We start from the raw sequence: 21,585 nt of genomic DNA on the forward strand, positions 1-21,585 counted from the left end.
CATTTGCACAGTTGAATTGAATAAAATGTATGCTAAAGTGGAAAGACTCACTAAAGCAAACAATTAAAAATATATCCAATTGAGTCTTTCTCATGATCTATCACTTTGATACGGTTTATTCTTCACTCTTCCATGGTTTTTGATGCTTATGATTCTACTGGGCCCACCATGATAATTCATAATAGTCTTCTTATTTTTCATCAGCATATCAGCAATTTTGATCCCATTTGCAACCTTATATTCTCTTTGCCATGAATTGTAATGTATTTCCAGTATCTAAGAACTTGGATGCAAATATCTTTTTTAGGGAGTGGGGAACATTATTCTGTTTATCCAAACCCTAACTGACTGTATGTCTTAGAAATGGTCCTGGTGCTTTCCCAGTTTAGTTCACACCCCAGAGACTTATCATGTGAACTCTCTTCATCTCAGAACAAAATTTTTAATATTTGCCTCTCAGTTATCAACAAGATAAACACTACTTTTAATCATTTTATTTCAACCAAGAGGTTGCATTAAAATAGTCACACATGGTTCTTTTTCCTGAGACTTTACTTGATACAGGAATGTCAGTCTCCAATGAGAAAGATAATGCCTCTCAAGTATTCTTGGGATATCCTCAATACCATAATACCTTGTAAAATTTTGCAGAACAATTTTGCAGTTGCCATTTCATGTTATTTGGCCAGGATTCAGGTATCATTGTATCATTTTGCTTTAATCCATGGGTAAAAACAATTTAGCTTCATGCATGAAATATAAAAAACAGTAAATTAGCACAGATTTGGGGGTGTATGAAGGTGTGTCTGGTTATATATTCAAAGTCATTTATCATTACATTGTCCCCTAAATAAAAATATGAAAGGCAATGCAAACATCTTGACACTTAGTATTCTTGTCTAATAAACACAAGTGACTGAGGTAAAAAATATTGCTCTAAAACCACCAGATATGTTTGATTTTATAAAGGAAATATCATCTAGGTGATTAAATGGTTATTACTCTCTCTATAAAACTTTAGTAAGTGAATCCATGGATCATAAATGTCAGAATCAAACAATGAAAAGTTCCCACCAACATGTGTCTGCACCATCAGCATGGTTGAGTTCTGCTGTCAAGTTGAAATCAGAAAAAAAAAAAAAAAAAAAAAACAAGGGGAGGCACCAAGATGGCCAAATAGGAACAGCTCTGGTCTACAGCTTCCAGCACTATCAACACAGAAGACAGATGATTTCTGCATTTCCAACTGAAGTACCTGGAACTGGTTGGACAGTGGGTGTAGCCCACGGAGAGGGTGAGCTGAAGCAGGGTGGGGCATCACCTCATCCAGGAAGTACAAGGGGTTGGGGGATTTCCCTTTCCTAGTCAAGGGAAGCCATGACAGATGGTACCTGGAAAATTGGGACACTTCCACCCTAATACTGCACTTTTCCAACAGTCTTAGCAAATGGCACACAAGGAGATTATATCCCGCACCTGGCTCGGAGGATCACACACCCATGGAGCCTTGCTCACTGCTAGCACAGCGGTCTGAGATCGAACTGGGAGGCAGCAGACAGGCTGGGGAAGGGGCATCTGCCATTGCTGAGGCTTGACTAGGTAAACAAAGCCACAGGGAAGCTTGAACTGGGTGGAGCCCACCACAACTCAACGAGGACTGCCTGCCTCTGTAGACTCCACCTCTAGGGGCAGAGCATAGCTGAACAAAAGACAGCAGAAACTTTCTACAGCAGAAGTTTCTACAGCCTTAAACTTCCCTGTCTGACAGTTCTGAAGAGAGCAGTGGTTCCCACAGAATGGAGTTTAAGCTCTGAGAATGGACAGACTGCCTCCTCAAGTGTGTCCCTGGCCCCCAAGTAGCCTAACTGAGAGACACCTCCCAGTAGGGGCCAACTGACACCTCATACAGCCAGGTGCCCCTCTGAGACAGAGCTTCCAGAGGAAGGATCAGGCAGCAACATTTGCTGTTCTGCAATATTTGCTGTTCTGAAGCCTCTGCCAGTTATACCCAGGCAAACAGCGTCTGGAGTGGACCTCCAGCAAACTCCAACAGACCTGCAGCTGAGGAATCTGTTAGAAGGAAAACTAACAAACAAAAGCAATAGCATCAACATCAACAAAAAGGACATCCACGCCAAAACCCCATCTGTAGGTCACCATCATCAAAGACCAAAGGTAGATAAAATGATAAAGATGGAGAGAAACCAGAGCAGAGAAGCTGAAAAGTCTAAAAACCACTGCACCTCTACTCCTCCAAAGTGTCACAGCTCCTCCACAGCAATGGAACAAAGCTGGATGGAGAATGACTTTGATGAGTTGACAGGAGTAGGCTTCAGAAGGTTGGTAATAACAAACTTCTCCAAGCTAAAGGAGGATGTTCGAACCCATCGCAAGGAAGCTAAAAACCTTGAAAAAAGATTAGATGAATGGCTAACTGGAATAAACGGCATAGAGAAGACCTTAAATGACCAAATGGAGGTGAAAACAATGGCACAAGAACTACGTGACACATGCACAAGCTTCAGTAGCCGATTTGATCAAGTGGAAGAAAGGGGATCAGTGATTGAAGGTCAAATGAATGAAATGAAGTGAGAAGAGAAGTTTAGAGAAAAAAGAGTAAAAAGAAATGAACAAAGCCTCCAAGAAATATGGGACTATGTGAAAAGACCAAATCTACTTATGATTGGTGTACCTGAAATTGATGAGGAGAATGGAACTAAGTTGGAAAACACTCTTCAGGAAATTATCCAGGAAAACTTCCACAACTTAGCAAGGCAGGCCAACATTCAAATTCGGGAAATACAGAGAACACCACAAAGATACTCTATGAGAAGAGCAACCCTGAGACACAGAATTGTCAGATTCACCAAGGTTGAAATGAAGGAAAAAAGGTTAAGGGCAGCCAGAGGGAAAGGTCGGGTTACCCACAAAGGGAAGCCCATCAGACTAACAGTGGATCTCTCAGCAGAAACTCTACAAGCCAGAAGATAGTGGGGGCCAATATTCAACATTCTTAATGAAAAGAATTTTCAACACAGAACTTCATTTCCAGCCAAACTAAGCTTCATAAGTGAAGGAGAAAGAAAATCCTTTATAGACAAGCAAATGCTGAGAGATTTTGTCACCACCAGGCCTGCTCTACAAGAGCTCCTGAAGGAAGCAGTAAACAGGGAAAGAACAACCAGTACCAGCCACTGCAAAAACATGCCAAATTGTAAAGACCATCGATGCTAGGAAGAAACTGCATCAACTAATGGGCAAAATAACCAGCTAACATCATAATGACAGGATCAAATTCACACGTAACAATATTAACCTTAAATGTAAATGGGCTAAATGTTCCAATTAAAAAACACAGACTGGCAAATTGGATAAAGAGTCAAGACCCATCAGTGTGCTGTATTCAGGAGACCCACCTGACATGCAGAGACACATATAGGTTCAAAATAAAGGGATGGAGGAAGATCACCAAGCAAATGGAAAACAAAAAACAGCAGGGGTTGCAATCGTAGTCTCAGGAAAAACAGACTTTAAGCCAACAAAGATCAAAAGAGACATAGAAGGCCATTACATAATGGTAAAGGGATCAATTCAACAAGAAGAGCTAACTATCCTAAATATATATGCACCCAATACAGGGGCACACAGATTCACAAAGCCAATCTTTAGAGATGTACAAAGAGACTTAGACTCCCACACAATAATGATGGGTGACTTTAACACCCCATTGTCAACATTAGACAGATCAACGAGACAGAAAGTTAACAAGGATATCCAGGATTTGAACTCAGCTCTGCACCAAGTGGACCTAAGACATCTACAGAACTCTGTACCCCAAATCAACAGAATATACATTCTTCTCAGCACCCCATCTCACTTATACTTAAATTGACCACATAGTTGGAAGGAAAGCACTACACACCAAATGTAAAAGAACAGAAATCACAACAAACTGTCTCTCAGACAACAGTGCAATCAAATTAGAACTCAGGATTAAGAAACTCACTCAAAACTGCCCAACTAGATGGAAACTGAACAACCTACTCCTGAATGACTACTGGGTACATAACGAAATGAAGGCAGAAATAAAGATGCTCTTTGAAACCAAAGAGAACAAAGACACAACATACCAGAATCTCTGGGACACATATAGAGCAGTGTGTAGAGAGAAATTTATAGCACTAAATGCCCACAAGAGAGATCAGGAAAGATCGAAAATCGATTCCCTAACATCACAATTAAAAGAACTAGAGAAGCAAGAGCAAACACATTCAAAAGCTAGCGGAAGGCAAGAAATAACTAAGATCAGAGCAGAACTGAAGGAAATAGAGATACAAAAAGCCTTCAAAAAATCAATGAATCCAGGAGCTGGTTTTTTGCAAACATCGACAAAATAGATAGACCACTAGCAACACTAATAAAGAAGGAAAGAGAGAAGAATCAAATAAACACAATAAAAAATGATAAAGGGGATATCACCACCGATCTCACAGAAATACAAACTACCATCAGAGAATACTATAAACACCTCTATGCAATAAACTAGAAAATCTAGAAGAAATGGATAAATTCCTCGACACATACACCCTCACAAGACTGAACAAGGAAGAACTTTAATCCTTGAATAGACCAATAACAGGCTCTGAAATTGAGGCAATAATTAATAGCCTACCAACCAAAAAATATCCAGGACCAGATGGATTCACAGCCGAATTTTACCAGAGGTACAAAGAGGAGCTGGTACCATTCCTTCTGAAACTATTCCAATCAATAGAAAAAGAGGGAATCCTCCCTAACTCATTTTATGAGGCCAGCATCATCCTGATAACAAAGCCTGACAGAGACACAACAAAAAAAGAGAATTTTAGACCAATATCCCTGATGAACATCGATGCAAAAATCCTCAATAAAATACTGGCAAACCAAATCCAGCATCACATCAAAAAGCTTATCCACCAAGATCAAGTTGGCTTCATCCCTGGGATGCAAGGTTGGTTCAGCGTATGCAAATCAACACACATAATCCAGCATATATACAGAACCAATGAAAAAACCACATGATTATCTCAATAGATGCAAGAAAGGCCTTTGACAAAATTCAACAACGTTTCATGCTAAAAACTCTCAATAAATTAGTTATTGATGGGACGTATCTCAAAATAATAAGAGCTATCTATGACAAACCCACAGCCAATATCATACTGAATGGACAAAAACTGGAAGCATTCCCTTTGAAAACTGGCACAAGACAGGGATGCCCTCTCTCATCACTCTTATTCAACATAGTGTTGCAAGTTCTGGCCAGGGCAATCAGGCAGGAGAAAGAAATAAAGGGCATTCAATCAGGAAAAGAGGAAGTCAAATTGTCCCTGTTTGCAGATGACATGACTGTATATCTAGAAAACCCCATCATCTCAGCCCAAAATCTCCTTAAACTGATAAGCAACTTCAGCAAAGTCTCAGGATACAAAATCAATGTGCAAAAATCACAAGCATTCTTATACACCAATAAAAGACAAACAGCGAGCCAAATCATGAGTGAACTCCCATTCACAATTGCTTCAAAGAGAATAAAATACCTAGGAATCCAACTTACAAGGGACGTGAAGGACCTCTTCAAAGAGAACTACGAAATACTGCTCAATGAAATAAAAGAGGATACAAACAAATGGAAAAACATTCCATGATCATGGGTAGGAAGAATCAATATCGTGAAAATGGCCATACTGCCCAAGGTAGTTTATAGATTCAATGCCATCCCCATCAAGCTACCAATGACTTTCTTCACAGAATTGGAAAAAACTACTTTAAAGTTCATATGGAACCAAAGAAGAGCCTGCATTGCCAAGTCAATCTTAAGCCAAAAGAACAAAGCTGGAAGCATCACGCTACCTGACTTCAAACTATACTACAAGGCTACAGTAACCAAAACAGCATGGTACTGGTACCAAAACAGAGATATAGTCCAATGGAACAGAACAGAGCCCTCAGAATTAATGCCACGTATCTACAACCATCTGATCTTTGACAAACCTAACAAAAACAAGCAATGGGGAAAGGATTCCCTATTTAATAAATGGTGCTGGGAAAACTGGCTAGCCATATGTAGAAAGCTGAAACTGGATCCCTTCCTTACACCTTATACAAAAATTAATTCAAGATGGATTAAAGACTTACATGTTAGACCTAAAACCATAAAAACCTAGAAGAAAGCCTAGGCAATACCATTCAGGACATAGGCGTGGGCAAGGACTTCATGTCTAAAACACCAAAAGCAATGGCAACAAAAGCCAAAATTGACAAATGGGATCTAATTAAACTAAAGAACTTCTGCACAGCAAAAGAAACTACCATCAGAGTGAACAAGCAACCTACAGAATGGGAGAAAATTTTTGCAACCTACTCATCTGACAAAAGGCTAATATCCAGAATCTACAATGAACTCAAACAAATTTACAAGAAAAAACAAACAACCCCATCAACAAGTGGGTGAAGGATATGAACAGACACTTCTCAAAAGAAGACATTTATGCAGCCAAAAAACACATGAAAAAATGCTCATCATCACTGGCCATCAGAGAAATGCAAATCAAAACCACAATGAGATACCATCTCACACCAGTTAGAACGGCGATCATTAAAAAGTCAGGAAACAACAGGTGCTGGAGAGGATGTGGAGAAATAGGAACACTTTTACACTGTTGGTGGGACAGTAAACTAGTTCAACCATTGTGGAAGTCAGTGTGGCCATTCCTCAGGGATCTAAAACTAGAAATACCATTTGACCCAGCCATCCTGCTACTGGGTATATACCCAAAGGATTATAAATCATGCTGCTATAAAGACACATGCACACGTATGTTAATTGTGGCACTATTCACAATAGCAAAGACTTGGAACCAACCCAAATGTCCAACAATGATAGACTGGATGAAGGAAATGTGGCACATATACACCATGGAATACTATGCAGCCATAAAAAATGATGAGTTCATGTCCTTTATAGGGACATGGATGAAGCTGGAAACCATCATTCTCAGCAAACTATCGTAAGGACAAAAAACCAAACACCACATGTTCTCACTGATAGGTGGGAATTGAACAATAAGAACACATGGACACAGGAAGGGGAACATCACACACTGGGAACTGTCGTGGGGTGGGGGGAGCGGGGAGGGATAGCATTAGGAGATATATCTAATGCTAAATGAGAAGTTAATGGGTGCAGCACACCAACATGCCACATGTATACTTATGTAACAAGCCTGCACGTTGTGCACATGTACCCTAAAACTTAAAGTATAATAATAATAATAATACATTTTAAAAAATAATTTCTTTGTTAGTTTTCATCACAATGATTGATCTGTCTAAAGCTGTCAGTGGGATGTTCAAATCCCCCACTATTTTTTTTTAAATTATACTTTAAATTTTAGGGTACATGTGCACAACGTGCAGGTTAGTTACATATGTATACACGTGCCATGTTGGTGTGCTGCACCCAGTAACTCGCCCCCACTATTATTGTGTGGCTGTCTAAGTCTTTTTGTAGGTTTAGAAGTATTTGTTTTATGAATCAGAGTGCCCTAATGTTGGATGCCTATATTTTCAGGATTTTTATGTCTTCTTGTTGAACTAAATGCTTCATCATTATGTAAGGACTTTTATTTTATTTTTTTTACTGTTGTTGGTTTAAAGTCTGTTTTATATGACATAGCAATAGCAACCTCTGGTCTTTTTGTTTTTCATTTGTATGAGAGATCTTTCTCCAACCCTTTCCTTTCATCCCATGGATGGCATTACATATTAGATAGGTCTCTTGAAGATAGTATATGGTTGAGTCTTCCAACTTACCACTCTGTCCCTCTTAAGTGGGGTGTTTGGACCATTTACATTCAAGGTTAATATCGATATGTGAGATTTGTATCTTGTCATTGTTTTGTTAGCTGGTTGTTTTGTAGATTCAACTGGGTAGTTGCTTTACATGGTCTTTGGGCTATGTATTTAAAGTGTGTTTTATGTTAGCAGGTTTTATTTTTCATTTCCCTAAAGAACCTCTTGTAAGGCTAGTGTAATGATAACAAATTCTCTTAGCATTTTCTTGCCGGGAAAGGATTTTATTTCTTCTTTGCTTATGAAGCTTAGTTTGGCAGGATATGAAATTATTGGTTGGAATTTATTTTCTTTAAGGATGCTGAAAATAGGCTCCTAAGATTTTAAGGATTGTAAGGTTTCTGCTGATAGGTCTACTGTTAGCCTAAGAGAGTTCCCTTCGAAAGTGACCTGACCCTTTCCTCTAACTCCTGTTAAGGCTTTTATTTTCATGTTGACCTTGGAGAATCTGATAACTGTGTCTTGGTGATTGTTGTCCTGTATAGTACTTCACAAAGGTACTCTAAATTTCTTGAATTGGCATGTTGACCACTCTAATGTGATTGAGGATATTTTTGTGTGGATTATATTCCCAACAACTTTTCCAATTTTTTTTTTTTAGATGGAGTCTCGCTCTGTCCCCCAGGCTGGAGTTCAATGGCACAACCTTGGCTCACTGCAACCTCCACCTCCCAGGTTCAAGCAATTATGCTGCCTCAGCCTCCCAAGTAGTTGGGACCACAGGCATGCACCACCACACCTGGCTAATTACGTACTTTTAGTAGAGACTGGGTTTCTACATGTTGGTCAGGCTGGTCTCGAACTCCCAACCTCAGGTGATCAGTCTGCCTCAGCCTCCCAAAGTGCTGGGGTTAGAGGCATGAGCCACCATGCCCAGCCTGTTTTAACTCTTTGATTATCTGAATCTTCCAATTCCCCCCAACCACCAGTGAATTATTTCTGCTAATTATTTTTTGTTTTTGAAAAGAGAATGATGGAAACCCACCCTGTTCCAGTGGGAGACTACAGGGATTCCCTGGAAAGACTCTGGCTTAGAGCCCTCAGACCAGAGTTTAGGTCCAGGGGTCCACTTGGTGACTCAGGAGAAACCCTGGACCCCACCTCAAGGAACCTTGGATCCCCTGGTGGGGGTCTCAGAAGCAGGAGGCTGCTGGGCCACAGCAGGGACAAGGCTTTCTCCGGCACCCCCATGCAAGTTTCCTCCATAGAAAGAAATCATGTTGCCCGTTGCACAGCAGGCATGCCATCCCAGGCCCCTGAGACCCCCAGGGGACATCCCCGCTCTGCCAACTGTGTGAATACACTCTACCTCCCAGCCTCTGCCATGTCACAGATGACTTGAGGCTTCAGATGAGTGACTCCCCAGAGTCACATGGGCCTATGCTTGGGTCCCAGCCTCTTCTATGACCCTTGAGGTGGCTCTCAGCACAGGAGGCTGATTTCTAGGCCTCTATGTGCTGTTCTGTGAATGGGACAGGTAACAGACCTCTATGGCAGGCATGAAATGCCAAGCGCCCACCACAAGGCCTGGCAACAAACTCTCAGGAAATTCAGGTCATTCGCTGGGAGTGGCCACAGATGCTTCTCAGAACCCCAACCCCTGGCACTGCTCCAGCCCATGCTGGACCCTTCATCATCCAGGTGTCCCAGGCCCACAAGTATCTGACACCTCAGGTGGCACTTGTGGCCCACTGTGTGACCCTAAGCATACCTCCATATTCTCTGGGCTGAGTCTCTGAGCCGCCACAGCTCTGCAGAGCCCAGGCTGTGGGCTCCAGCCCCTGACCTCCAGCTTGACTTACTAAATGTAATCTCCAGGGCTAATTTTAATCCTGGGCAGGAATTGGACACATTCCCATGGCTAGGATGAGTCCCTGGAGGCTGGAGGTGACACCATCCCACAGGACCCAGTGCCAAGATAATCCCCCAAATGACCCCTATGCCTGTGGTCTCATGAGAGCAGGGACTGGGGCTGAGCTTGGGCCTGAGTCTCTTGAGCATAGAAGGCTCAACTAAGCCCCTTCTCAATCTGTCTCAATTTTAGTTATAGGGACACTATGGCTTGTGCAGAGGTCACGTGACAGGGGAACCCCGAGAGGCAGGAAGTTGGGGGCCTTTCTGGACTGATGTCCTAGAGCTGAGACAGGAAGTGAATTCCATGCAGAAGAAACAGCAGTTACAAGGATCCCAAGGAGGAGAGAAACAGCAGTGAGGTTGAAGTGGGTGGGGAGGGCAAGAGGCCACAGAGGCTGGGCCACACTGGGCCTTCTGAGCTGCAGGAGGCTCTGGGTTTTAGTCTAAGAGCAAAGACGAGCTATGAGAGGGTTTTGAGGAGAGAAGGGATGGGGCTGATTTATCATTTTAACACGCAGCTCATGGCTACCATGGAAAGCAGGACTATCAGGGCTGGGGTGGAGATGGCAGGAGGCTGGAGATGAGGTCAGGGCTGTGTCCATCTGAACAGAGCCTGTGGCGGTACCCTCTCTGTGCTGGTCTGTACCTCACACTGTAAGTCACTGGATCCCACGGCTTATTTGGCCCTCCAGAACATCAGGAGGTCCCCCACCAACTCTGGTGCGAGGTGACAGGTGCAGATGAGTTGATGCGGGGCTTAACTCTCCTGACCCCCCATGACACTGGAACTCTCCTGATCCCATCACCAAAGAACCAAGCTGTCCCCTACTCTGCCCCTGAGAGATCAAGCTCTAATCATGGCCTCCCTTGCTCACACATTCTCCATGGTTCCACATTGGCCTTGTAAGAAAATTTCTGCATCCAGCCTGACATTCAAACACCTTGCCCTAATCAGCTCCTGCCTACTTCTCTCTATCTTTGACAAATATTTCTGTCTAGAAGGTCCTTTTTTCCCTTATTCACCTAGCCAACTCCTATTCATACTTCAGAACTCAGCTCAGGTCAGACGAGGTGGTTCATGCCTGTAATTCCAGCACTCTGAGAGGCCAAGACAGGAGGATTACTTGAACCCAGGAGTTTGAGACCAGCCTGAACAACATGATGTAACCCCATCTCTACAAAAAATACAAAAATTAGCTGTGTGTGGTGGCATGTGCCTGTAGTCCCACCCTGAAGTAGGAGGATCAATTGAGCATGGAAGGTCAAGGCTGCAGTGAGCAGTGATTGTGCCACTGCATTTCAGACTGAGCTACAGAGGAAAAAAAAACTCAGCTCAAGAACAAGCATTCCTCCAAGAAGCCCTCCCTGTTGTTCCTCTGGAATCCCACAGTCCCCATCCTTCCCCTGTAGTTCTGACCCCATGGGGCTGGCAGTAGATATATCCAACTTTGTCTCCCCTAGACTAGACAGCCCTCTAGATCAGGCCTAGGAGTGGACAGTAAAATTTAGAGAGTGCAACAGGTGAAGAGAGACGTGACTGACTCCCTCCTCTTTAGCTTCCCTTGACAGCTTCCTCTCAGACTGCCCCAGCTGATATCCTGCCCAGAAACACACATGCTTGCAAATCCAGCCACTAACCATTGACCTGTCTTGGACTCAAGTGTGAAGAGCCAGCCAAGGAATGCAGACCTGGAAGCCTAGGGTGTATGTGTGTGTATTTGTAGTCAAGTGACAATCCCACCCAAGCTCCAGACAGACCCTGGCGGCCCATTCTGCAGATGTTGGTGAGGTTGGTATTTCTATGGAGGTGTCAGCAAAGGTTGAATGTGCCAGGCATGAGGCAAAGGCCAAGGTTTAGGGGGACTTCTACACACCCACCTGCCCCCTTGCCTTGTCCAGCCAGAAAGCAGAGAGCAGTGGCATCTGCCCAGCACAGAGGCAGATGGGTGGATCCACTCACCCGAGGATAGAGCAGGGAAGATGGGACAGGAGAAATCCAAGAGGGCTTCTCAGGGGAGGAGGCGTGTAGTTTGGCTTAGATACAGAGGCTAGACAGGGGCCTGAGCAGATGAGTAGGGGACTGGGCATTTGAAGCCAAGAGTCTTGCACCTCCCTACCCCTTTCTTTGCACCCTCATACTCGAGCATTTATTAGCAACTTGTGCTAACCACTGAGCTAAGCTGACCTCCAAGTAATTAGAAAGCTTAAGTAAACCAACATCTGTAGATGGGAAAGGTGAATGAGGACCTACTGTTACACAGGCAAGGTAATTTGAAGCTTCAATGAGCTATGAGCAACTGTGTTCCAGCCTGGGAGACAGAATGTAAAAAAAAGTAATAACGGAAAGTATACATCAATCTCAACTTTTTTTAAAAAGGCAGATGGTTTTACAGTTGTTTTATCAAAACTCAAAGAACAGGAAAGCCCAAATTATTTCAACAAAGTCGGACCTTTTAAACAGATGATAGCTGCCCAAGTCATTTTTATGAAACTTCTTTATATCAAAACCTAAGTCTAAAAAGAGAAAAGTGTTGACCTTGATACGGGCTGTGTTAGGCAGAGATTTCAATGAAGTCCTTTCTGAAGAGGTGACATTTGATCTGAGACCTGAAGCACCAGAAAGAGGCAGCCAAGCCAGGAAGAGGCAGGAATGGGAAGGTCTAGGGAAAGACTGGTCCTGGCAGGCGGAACTGCAGTGGCAAAGGCCAAGCGGTGATCAGGAGCTTGGCATTTGGAAAAATAGAGTGTGTGTGACTGGACAGAGTGAGCAAGTGGGCAGAGGAGGGGATTGTGATAGGGTGTGCACTGGTCAGGCCACCTAGGTCCTGGAGCCCACAGTGAGAAGCATGGGCTTGACTCTGAGGGCAAAGGAGAGCCACGGAGAGTTTGGGTAAAGGGGAAAGTTGGCATTTAATTTTATAGCTTTTTGAAGTTTGTTTTGTTTTCTTAGAAACAATGTCTCAGTCTGTTACCCAAAATGGGGTGCAGCTCAAAATACTTTCCAATTTATCTTGTGATTTTTTTTGATCCAATGATTTAGAGGTGGGTTGTTAAATTTTCACATATTTTCAGATGTCCAATATTTCTTACTGTTGTTAGTTTCTAATTCTGTTTCAGTCAGATAACTTACTTGTTTTCCCTGTCTCTCCTGTCTTCTGATCCTGTTTTTCCATTGACTACCATTTTTAAAATAAACTTATTTCAGTGTGTCATTTACAATCCTATTTTAATGTTTTGCTCTATCTCTGAAGTGGTTGTTCCAGGGATTATAATGTGCTTTTCCATTTTTCCAACGAATGAAGAACGAAGTGATCGACTTCTTGCCTCTGCCGGGGCTCTGAAGCGCTGCCCCGAGGCGGTGGATGGAGGGTGTCAGGCGTGACTTCAAGAGCTCTGCAGCCAGGGCCTGGGGCAACCTCCCGCTCCACCTCCCCGGAGCCTCGCAGCCAGCATCCCCAGCGGCCCGTGCGCCCCGGCCAGGCGGGACCTCAGCGCTGTGGCGGCCGCAGACCTCACCTGGACAGGCCCCGGGCTGCATGCGGACCGCCGGGCGCCCAGGACCCTAGAGGCAACCAGCGGTCTGGATCCGCACAGCGGCCCTGGGGAATGGATGGTGTACAGGGGACAAAGCTACACATGTCTTTCATTTTGGAGTGGGGAAAAAAGAAAAAACGGAAATGAAAGATAGAAAATGTGTGGGCTCTCCGTCCTTTCCTTTGCTCCTGAGCGCTCTCTGGGGTGGGGGGCTCAGCAAGCTTCAAGAGGTGGCCGAGATTCCCCCACCTCGCCCCCAGATCCCCGGGAGAGGTCAGCACGGCCCCTCCCGTGGGTGTCACAGAGACCGATGCGGGTCCCGCTCCCCGGGAAGGAGTGGGTCTGGGTCCAGTCCGCACGACCCCCTCGCGGACGCTGACGCAGAATGGAGTTGAGGTGGGGGCACCGCTGGACCCCAGGGTCCCTGCCTGCCTCCTGGGGAGCCCGGCGACCCAGGCAGCCCTGGTGAGGCCGCAGGAGTCTGGGCCCTAGCGACGCCCCCGGGGTCCCACAGGACGAATGTAGACGGTGAGGCCAAGGACGTCCTGCTGCCCTCGGGACTGTCCCTCCAGCCCCCAGCTTTCCGTGGCTATTGGGTCCCCTCTGCAGAGGGGCAGGGGAGTCAACCCTGGATCCTGAGGCGCCGAGCTTGAGGGACCCCAGAGCTGCAACCAGGCCGCTTTCTTTGCGGATGTGAAGCTGAGGTCCCGAGGAGGGCAGGGGCAGGTCCCGGGCGCTCCTCAGGCAAAGGGAGCCGATTTAGGGGCTGGGGTCACAGGAGGGGCTTCTGCGACCTCTAGGGCCCTAGTGCCCGGGAGGATGAGAGACTGGGGGCCTTTCGTCCACCCCTGGGGCTGGGCAGACGCTCAGCCTGTGCAACCCGAAGCCGCTTCTGCCCAGTCCCAGCCGCGGCCCCTTTAAGAGGGGGTGGTGCTTCAGCCTGGCGCCAGGGACGCTGCCAGCACGCAGGCCCCGACGGAAGCCGAGACTGCGCTTCGTGCGAGGCCCGGGCAGCATCGGCGGCGTGGTCAGAGCGAGTCTCGGAGAAGATGTGGTGGCTTCCGTTTGTTGGTGGAGGAGGTGGCAGGCCTCGGCGGTAAGTGGAGGGGGATGAACCCCACCTGGAACCCTCTGGGTCTCCCTACTCCTTCTCGGCCGCTCCCTGCTTTCGGGCCCTGACTTCTAAGTGGGCATCTGGGCCCGAGTCATCAGCGTTGGGGCGGTTGTGGGATCCTGGCCTCGGCAGCGTCCACACCCCCGCCGGGAAGGCTATGCCCCTGTCCGACCCGCGTCCAGCCTATAGGAGCGCCCTGGCCCAGAGCCGGCGGTGAAGCGCTGGGCTGGGTCCTTCCGAGCCCCACGGGCCTCTGAGCTGGGGTGTAGGGTTATTTTTTATGCCACAGGACCTTTAGAAAGAGACCTCGCTAGAGCAGGGGACATCTGTAGTTTCAATTCTTTGAGGAGTTTCCAGCTATTTAACTGTTTTCCATGGTGTGTACCCTAATTTTCATTTCCACCTACAGTGTATGAGTTCCCCTTTCTCCAAAACCAAACCCCCATTCCAATTTGTTTTTGTTTTTGTTATTTTGAGACGGAGTCTTGCTCTGTCTCCAAGGCTGGAGTGCAGTGGCAAGATCTCAGCTCACTGCAACCTCCACCTCCCGGTTTCAAGGAATTCTCCTGTCTCAGCCTCCTGTGTAGCTGGGACTACAGGCGCCCGCCACCACGCCTGGCTAATTTTTGTATTTTTATTTTTAGTAGAGACGGGGTTGCACGATATTTTTCAGGCTGGTCTGAAACTCGTGACCTCAGGTGATCCGCCCGCCTTGGCCTCCCAAAGTGCTGGGATTACAGGCATGAGCCACGGCTCCCAGCCCCTCCTATTTTTAAAAAATTTTTCTAGGAATATTCAATAAGTGTGAGATTATCTGCGTGTGGTTTTGAATTACAGTATTCTAATGAATAGTTAATTTTGAGGACCTTATCTCTTATCTGTTGTTCGATTTTATATCTGTGCAGAATTGTCTGTTCAGGTTATTTGCGAAATATTAGATTGGATTCTTTTTCTACTTTGTAGTGTTTTTTGTGTACAAGTTAGTTGACAACTCCTCGTGAATTACATGATTGCCTGAAATTTTTGCGTAATCTATGGGATGCTTTTTTATTTGGAAAGTAGTTTTCTTTGCTATGCAGAAACTTTTCACTTTGATGTAGTCTCATATGCTTTTTTTTTTTTTGCGTTTTATGCGTGTCATAACGGTCACCCATATTAGAAAATATGCATCAGTAACAAAGCACTTAATTTTCAATGAGGTTTTTCTTCCAGGGTGTTTGTTTCTTTTCCTCTTTGCAAAGGTTAGCAGAGATTCAAGTGACCCAAAATATATGCTCAACCTGTGTTTTACTTAAAAACATTTTGTGGTTTATGGTATTTTGTTTTGGCCTTCAGTTGATGGGGGGGGGGGGGGCGGTTGATTTTCATACATCGTGTAAAATAAGGGTCCTGTTTCTGGCTTTTGCATCCGGATATCATTTTTCTCAAAGGTATTCATTGATCAGACTCTGCCTTCCACGTTGTGGTGTTCTTTATCAAAGTCAGTTGACTGTGTCCATATTTGTGTTGTTTTTGTCCTCCCTGTTTTTGTCCATAGTTCTAGATATTTCTTTTTATGCAAGTACCATATATCTACTGCATAACTACAACTTGGCAATTTAATTTGATATCAAGGATTGTGGGTTCTCACTTTGATTGTATTTCTCAGGATTCCTTTAGATATTCATTGCTTTTGTGGTCCCCTGTGATTTTTAGCACTATGTATTTATTTCTGTTAATTTTTTTACAACATAAAGGGCCATAATTAGGGGTACATTTTTATACATATAAATTGGGTAATGATCAAATCAGGGTACTTAGGATCTCTATTCCCTCATACAGGTATTATTTTTGTGTAAAGAGAACATTCAAAATTCTCCTTGCTCTTTAGAAAAATGTAATACGGTTAAGTCCAGTCACCAGGCTGAGGAGAACACTCAGATTTATTCCTTTAATGTTAAGATAACTTTGTTTCCATAACCAATCCTTCTCCATTCCCCTTCTGTCTCCCAGACTCTGGTAACCAATATTGTGCTTTCTACTTCTTTAAGATAAACATCTTAAGATTTCACATGAGTGGTATCATGCAGTGTTTGTCTTTCTAGGCCTAGCTCATCACATTTAACATAATGTTTTCCAGGTTCATCTGGGTTGCTCTAAATGACACTGTTTGATTATTCTGATAGCCGAAGAATATTCCCCAGTGTATGTATGTGAGAGTTTCTTGATCTCTTTATCTGTGGGTGAACAGGTAGGTTGAATGTATAGCCAGTAGTGGGACTGCTAGATGGTATGGTATTTCTTTTTTTTCCTATTGTTTGCAGGACCCCCAACTGTTTTTTATAGTGTTAATACCAATTTACATTTCCACAAACAGTCCCCCTTTCTGGAAATTCATACCAGGAATTTTCTTTTTAAATATTTTAATCTTTTTGTGATGTTCATTCTAGTTGGAGTGAGATAAGATCTGAGTGTGGTTTTGATCTACATTTTTCTCATGAGTAGTAATGTTAACCACGTTTTTATAAATGTTGAATCCGTTTTCTGTCTTCTTTGCACAAATATCTACTCAGGTTATTTGCCCAATTTTGGTCTGGTTATTTCTCTGTTGTTTTGGTTTTATGCCAGCTGTTAGTGTTACTGGCTTGTGCCTTTTCAAAAGTAACCTGTTATCCACTGTATGTTTGCCCAAACTTTTCTTATAAGTTTTAGTATGCCTTTTCATTTTGTTCGTTGTTTCTTTCCTTTTTTGGGCACAAATTCTTCAGTTTGATGCGGTCCCACATGTGTATAATTTCTTGGTTAGTGTGCTATTGGTTACTAATCAAGAAAAAAAAATCACTGCCAAAGCAGTCCATTGTCAGTGATTTTTCCCTTGTATTTTTGTTACTTTTTGCAAACCATGAGCATACATCCAAGTTTCCCTAAATATACACACACTCGAGGTTGTGTTTATAAGAGCTTTATGGTTGCAAGTTTTGTGAATTATTTCTGCATTATTTAGTACCACACTTTTTGTATTATTTAGTACACTAAATATATTTTGTATTATTTAGTATAAATACAAAATAATACAAAATAAAAATATTTTTTATTATTTAATACACACTATTTGTATTATTTAGTACCACACTTTTTGCAAACCGTAAGCATACATCCAAGTTTCCCTAAATATACACACACTCGAGGTTGTGTTTATAAGAGATTTATGGTTGCAAGTTTTGTGAATAATCTTTAATCCTTTTGAGTTAAAGTGGTTTTTTTTTTGGTACCACAAGAGTCCTGTATTATTTAGTACAATAAGAGTCCTGTATTATTCTTTTGCATATGGATATCTAGTTTTGGAAACCTTCCCCATTGTGTTGTGTTGGTGGTGTTTCGAAAAATGTGTTCACTCTGTGTAAATTTGTGTTTATTATTGAGCGCCCTCATTTTGCTCACTGGTCTGTGTTTCTCTGTGTATGCCAGTAACATATGGGTTGGTTAACTAGGGATTTTCATTTAATTAGAGCTCAGGGAGTGTGATGCAGCCCATATGGTTTGTATTTCTCAGGATTGCTTTAGAAATTCAGGGTGTTTCATATTCCCACATAAATTTTGGCGTTGTTTCTTTGTATTTCTTAAAACACTATTTGCCGTATACTAAGTGTATATAAGTAGAGGGTACAAGGAAGATTTCGATATATATATATGTTGAGTAATGAAAAAATCAGGTTATTTAGCATCTCTTCACCTCATAGTTACTACTTTTTGAGTGGTGACAACATTCAGAATCTTTCCTTCTAGCTACTTTGAAATATATGATACATTTTTATTAAGGCTAGTCACTCTGCTGTAGAATAGAAGACCAGAATTGATTACTGTCATCTAAGAGTAACTTTGTACCCATTACTGATTCCTTCCCAGACCCTCTCCACCTCCCCAGCAGCCTCTGGTAATCCCTATTGAACTTTCTACTTCTAGGAGATAAAGCTTTTTTCAGTCTACATGTCTGAGATCACGTGGCATGGGACTTTCTCTACCAGGCTCATTTGTTGGACCTGATGTTCTCCAGGTTTCTTCATGTGGCTGCAGATGGCAGGATTTCCCAAAGCTTTATGGCTGAAACATATTCCGTGGTGTATCTGTATGGCAGTTTCTTCATCCCTGCAGCTGTGTACGGACAGGTAGGTTGGTTTTGTACCTTGGCCACAGTTAGGAGTGCTTTAGTACCCATGGGAAGGCGGGTAACTCTCTTCAACCTAGGGATTTCAAGTGCTTTAATTGTGGAACCAGTGATGGGGCTTCTAGCTGACATGGTAGTTGTACTGTGAATTTTTTCAGGAACCTCTAGCTGTTTTTCATAGTGTGTATACTAATTTACATCCCCACCAATAGCATTTAAGAGGTTTCTCTTCTGTAAGTCTACACTGGCTGTCACCTTTAAAAATTTGTGTTTTGTTTGTTTTTGGTAGTATTCATTCTGAGTGGAATGAGATGGACTCTTAGTGTGGTTTTTGTGGACATTTTTGTGAGGATTGGTGATGTCGAGAAAGTTATTTGAGAAATCCCCACATCGTTTTCCATGGTGTCTGAACTAGTTTGCATTTCTACCAACAGCAGACCAGCATCCTCTCCTCCTCTGCCTCGCTGGCATTCATTCTTGTGGACTGTGTCATAATTGTCATTCTGACCAGTGTGAAATACTATCTCATGGGCCTTTTGCTTTGCATTTCTCTGATGATTACTGAGGTAGAAAAATGTCCTGTCCGTTGGTTGCTATAAACCTTCCTTTGAGATGTGTGTTTTCATGCCCTTTGCCCTTTCTTCACTGAGTTTTCGTTTTGCTGATTTATTTGCTTAACATTTTTGAGGTAGATCCTGGATATCAGACTTCATGAGATGCATATGTGGGGACATTTTCTCCCATTGTGTAGGCTTTCTGTTTACTCTGTTGGTAATTTCTTCTGCTGTTCAGCAGCTCTTTTGTATATTAGGTCCCACTTGTCAATAATTGTTTTAGTTGCACTTGCTTTTGGGGACTTAGGCATATCCATGCTGTGCCAAATCCTCTGTCAGGAAGTGTATTTCCTAGGTTCCCTTGCAGGCTTTTAATAGTTTGAGGTCTTGCATTTACAGCTTTCATTCATCTTGAGTTAATTTCTGTACATGGTGAGACACAGGGGCCCACAGTTTTTCTTCTGCAACTGGCTAGCCATTTTATCCCAGCACCATCTATTGAGAGGAGGGAGTTCTTTCTCCAAAGCTTGTTTGTGTGGCTTTTGTTGAAGATCAAGAAACAGTGTCAACCTGGTGTTTGATGTCCAATGTTCACCAGGCTCCAGGTGGACACCTCTAGAAATAGATCTTTACAGATGAGAATCTGGAACTGGTTTGCTGACCTGTTTTAGTCAGAATGAATTCCTGACCTTCTTGTCAGGAGGAGACAGAAACCTGATCATCTGTAGTGTACGGTGGTATTGCGATTACTTAAATCATCAAATGTGGTTATCGGGAATGATGTGTTTTTTCAAGTGGTATATGAGAGGTAAAATTGCTATTGTAGTTGACTGTTGCAGTTATAATTTTGTCAACATGGTCTGTAAGAGTGCAATGGAGTCGGCCCGGCGCAGTGGCTCACGCCTGTAATCCTAGTACTTTGGGAGGCCAAGGCGGGCCGATCATGAGGTCAGGAGATGGAGACCATCCTGGCTAACACAGTGAGACCCCGTCTCTACTAAAAATACAAAAAATTAGCCACACGTGGTGGCACACGCCTGTAGTCCCAGCTACTCGGGAGGCTGAGGCAGGAGAATGGCGTGAACCTAGAAGGCAGAGCTTGCAGTGAGCCGAGATTGTGCCACTGCACTCCAGCCTGGGCGACAGAGCAAGACTCCATCTCAAAAAAAAAAAAAAAAAGAGTGCAATGGAAAGCTGGTACAAAATGGACATTGTTTAAAGACCAAAACAACCACACTACTTTGCTAATCCCTATCAGCTAAAGCCTAGAGAATATATGAGGCATAGGTTTACATGGTGTTTGACTAAGGCATGCAGAATATAATCTTGACATAGGCTAAGTTTATTAACATGGATACATAGAGATTCTGAAGTTAAAGTCTTAGCCCAGGAAGTTAGAAGGGGTGCTCAAGTTTGTCTGACAGAAACTGTGAATCCACACTGGCCTGCTTATTTTGAGGTTGTGTTGCCAGAGCTTTCCTAGCATAATAAAGAGAGGTGCATACAAAGGAATAGGAATAGTAGGAGGTGGGGGTAAAAATATCAGGTGTGATCCACATGCCAAGCCGACCCCCACTGTGTCCCACAGGAAGCCCCAGAAGATATTTCTCTAAGAAATCAAGGATTCGTTTGTTGGGGAGGGCTGCTGGCATGCTTGAAAAGTACTGTGACGGCTGAATTTTGTGGGCTTGGGGAGATTGAGGGTTCTCTGATTTCAAGGGGAATGATGTGATCCTAGAGTTGCAAAGAACAAGTGACAGTGGAGGCGCTTATGCTTTGTGACTGCACTAGAGACAAGGAAGGCACAACTAGAATAATGGGGAGCAGGAATGGAGTGGCCAACAGAATATCTGACTGCTAGGGATCTTTGATGAAGGCTGATTCTCAGGGAGTGAACTAGATCAGTGACCAACCATTTGTCTTTATATAACTGGGTAATGTGGATGGATTCTAATAAAGGGACTACTTACAGCACAGCAGGAAAGACACAAAGGAACCAGACAGAAGAGTGTAAGTAGTAAGGGGCCAAGCAGTCACCTGACTAGAGACAGTGCCAGCTTGCCAAGAAGGCCCCAGACAGAAGCTGTGATCTTCAGCAAAGGGACACAGTCTGCCTGTGCTGACCCTGCAGGGGCAGAGGTGGGGGATAAACACACTCTTCTCTCACCTATCTTCTGTCACCCCCTCCATTAGCTGAACCCCAGTAAAAGCATGAGGGTAAGGGAGATCTCTGCAGTATCCAATTCAGGTGAGTCTCCTAAGGAAAAAAGCAGAACGTAGAAAAATTAAGAGTGGGTCTAGGGAACAAAATAGAGATATGCACCGGAGTATGATGATGTGTCTGGGAAAGAATATACAAATACTTTTAAAATTACTAGACAATAAACCTGAGATGACACTAATACAGGTAAATCTCATTTAATGGTAACATATTCCAAGAAATGCATCATTACGTGATTTTGTGGCTGTGCGGACACCATAGAGTGTAGTTT

The sequence above is a fragment of the Gorilla gorilla genome, chromosome 13 (genome assembly GCF_029281585.2).
Source record: "Gorilla gorilla gorilla isolate KB3781 chromosome 13, NHGRI_mGorGor1-v2.1_pri, whole genome shotgun sequence".
Lineage (NCBI taxonomy): Eukaryota > Metazoa > Chordata > Mammalia > Primates > Hominidae > Gorilla > Gorilla gorilla.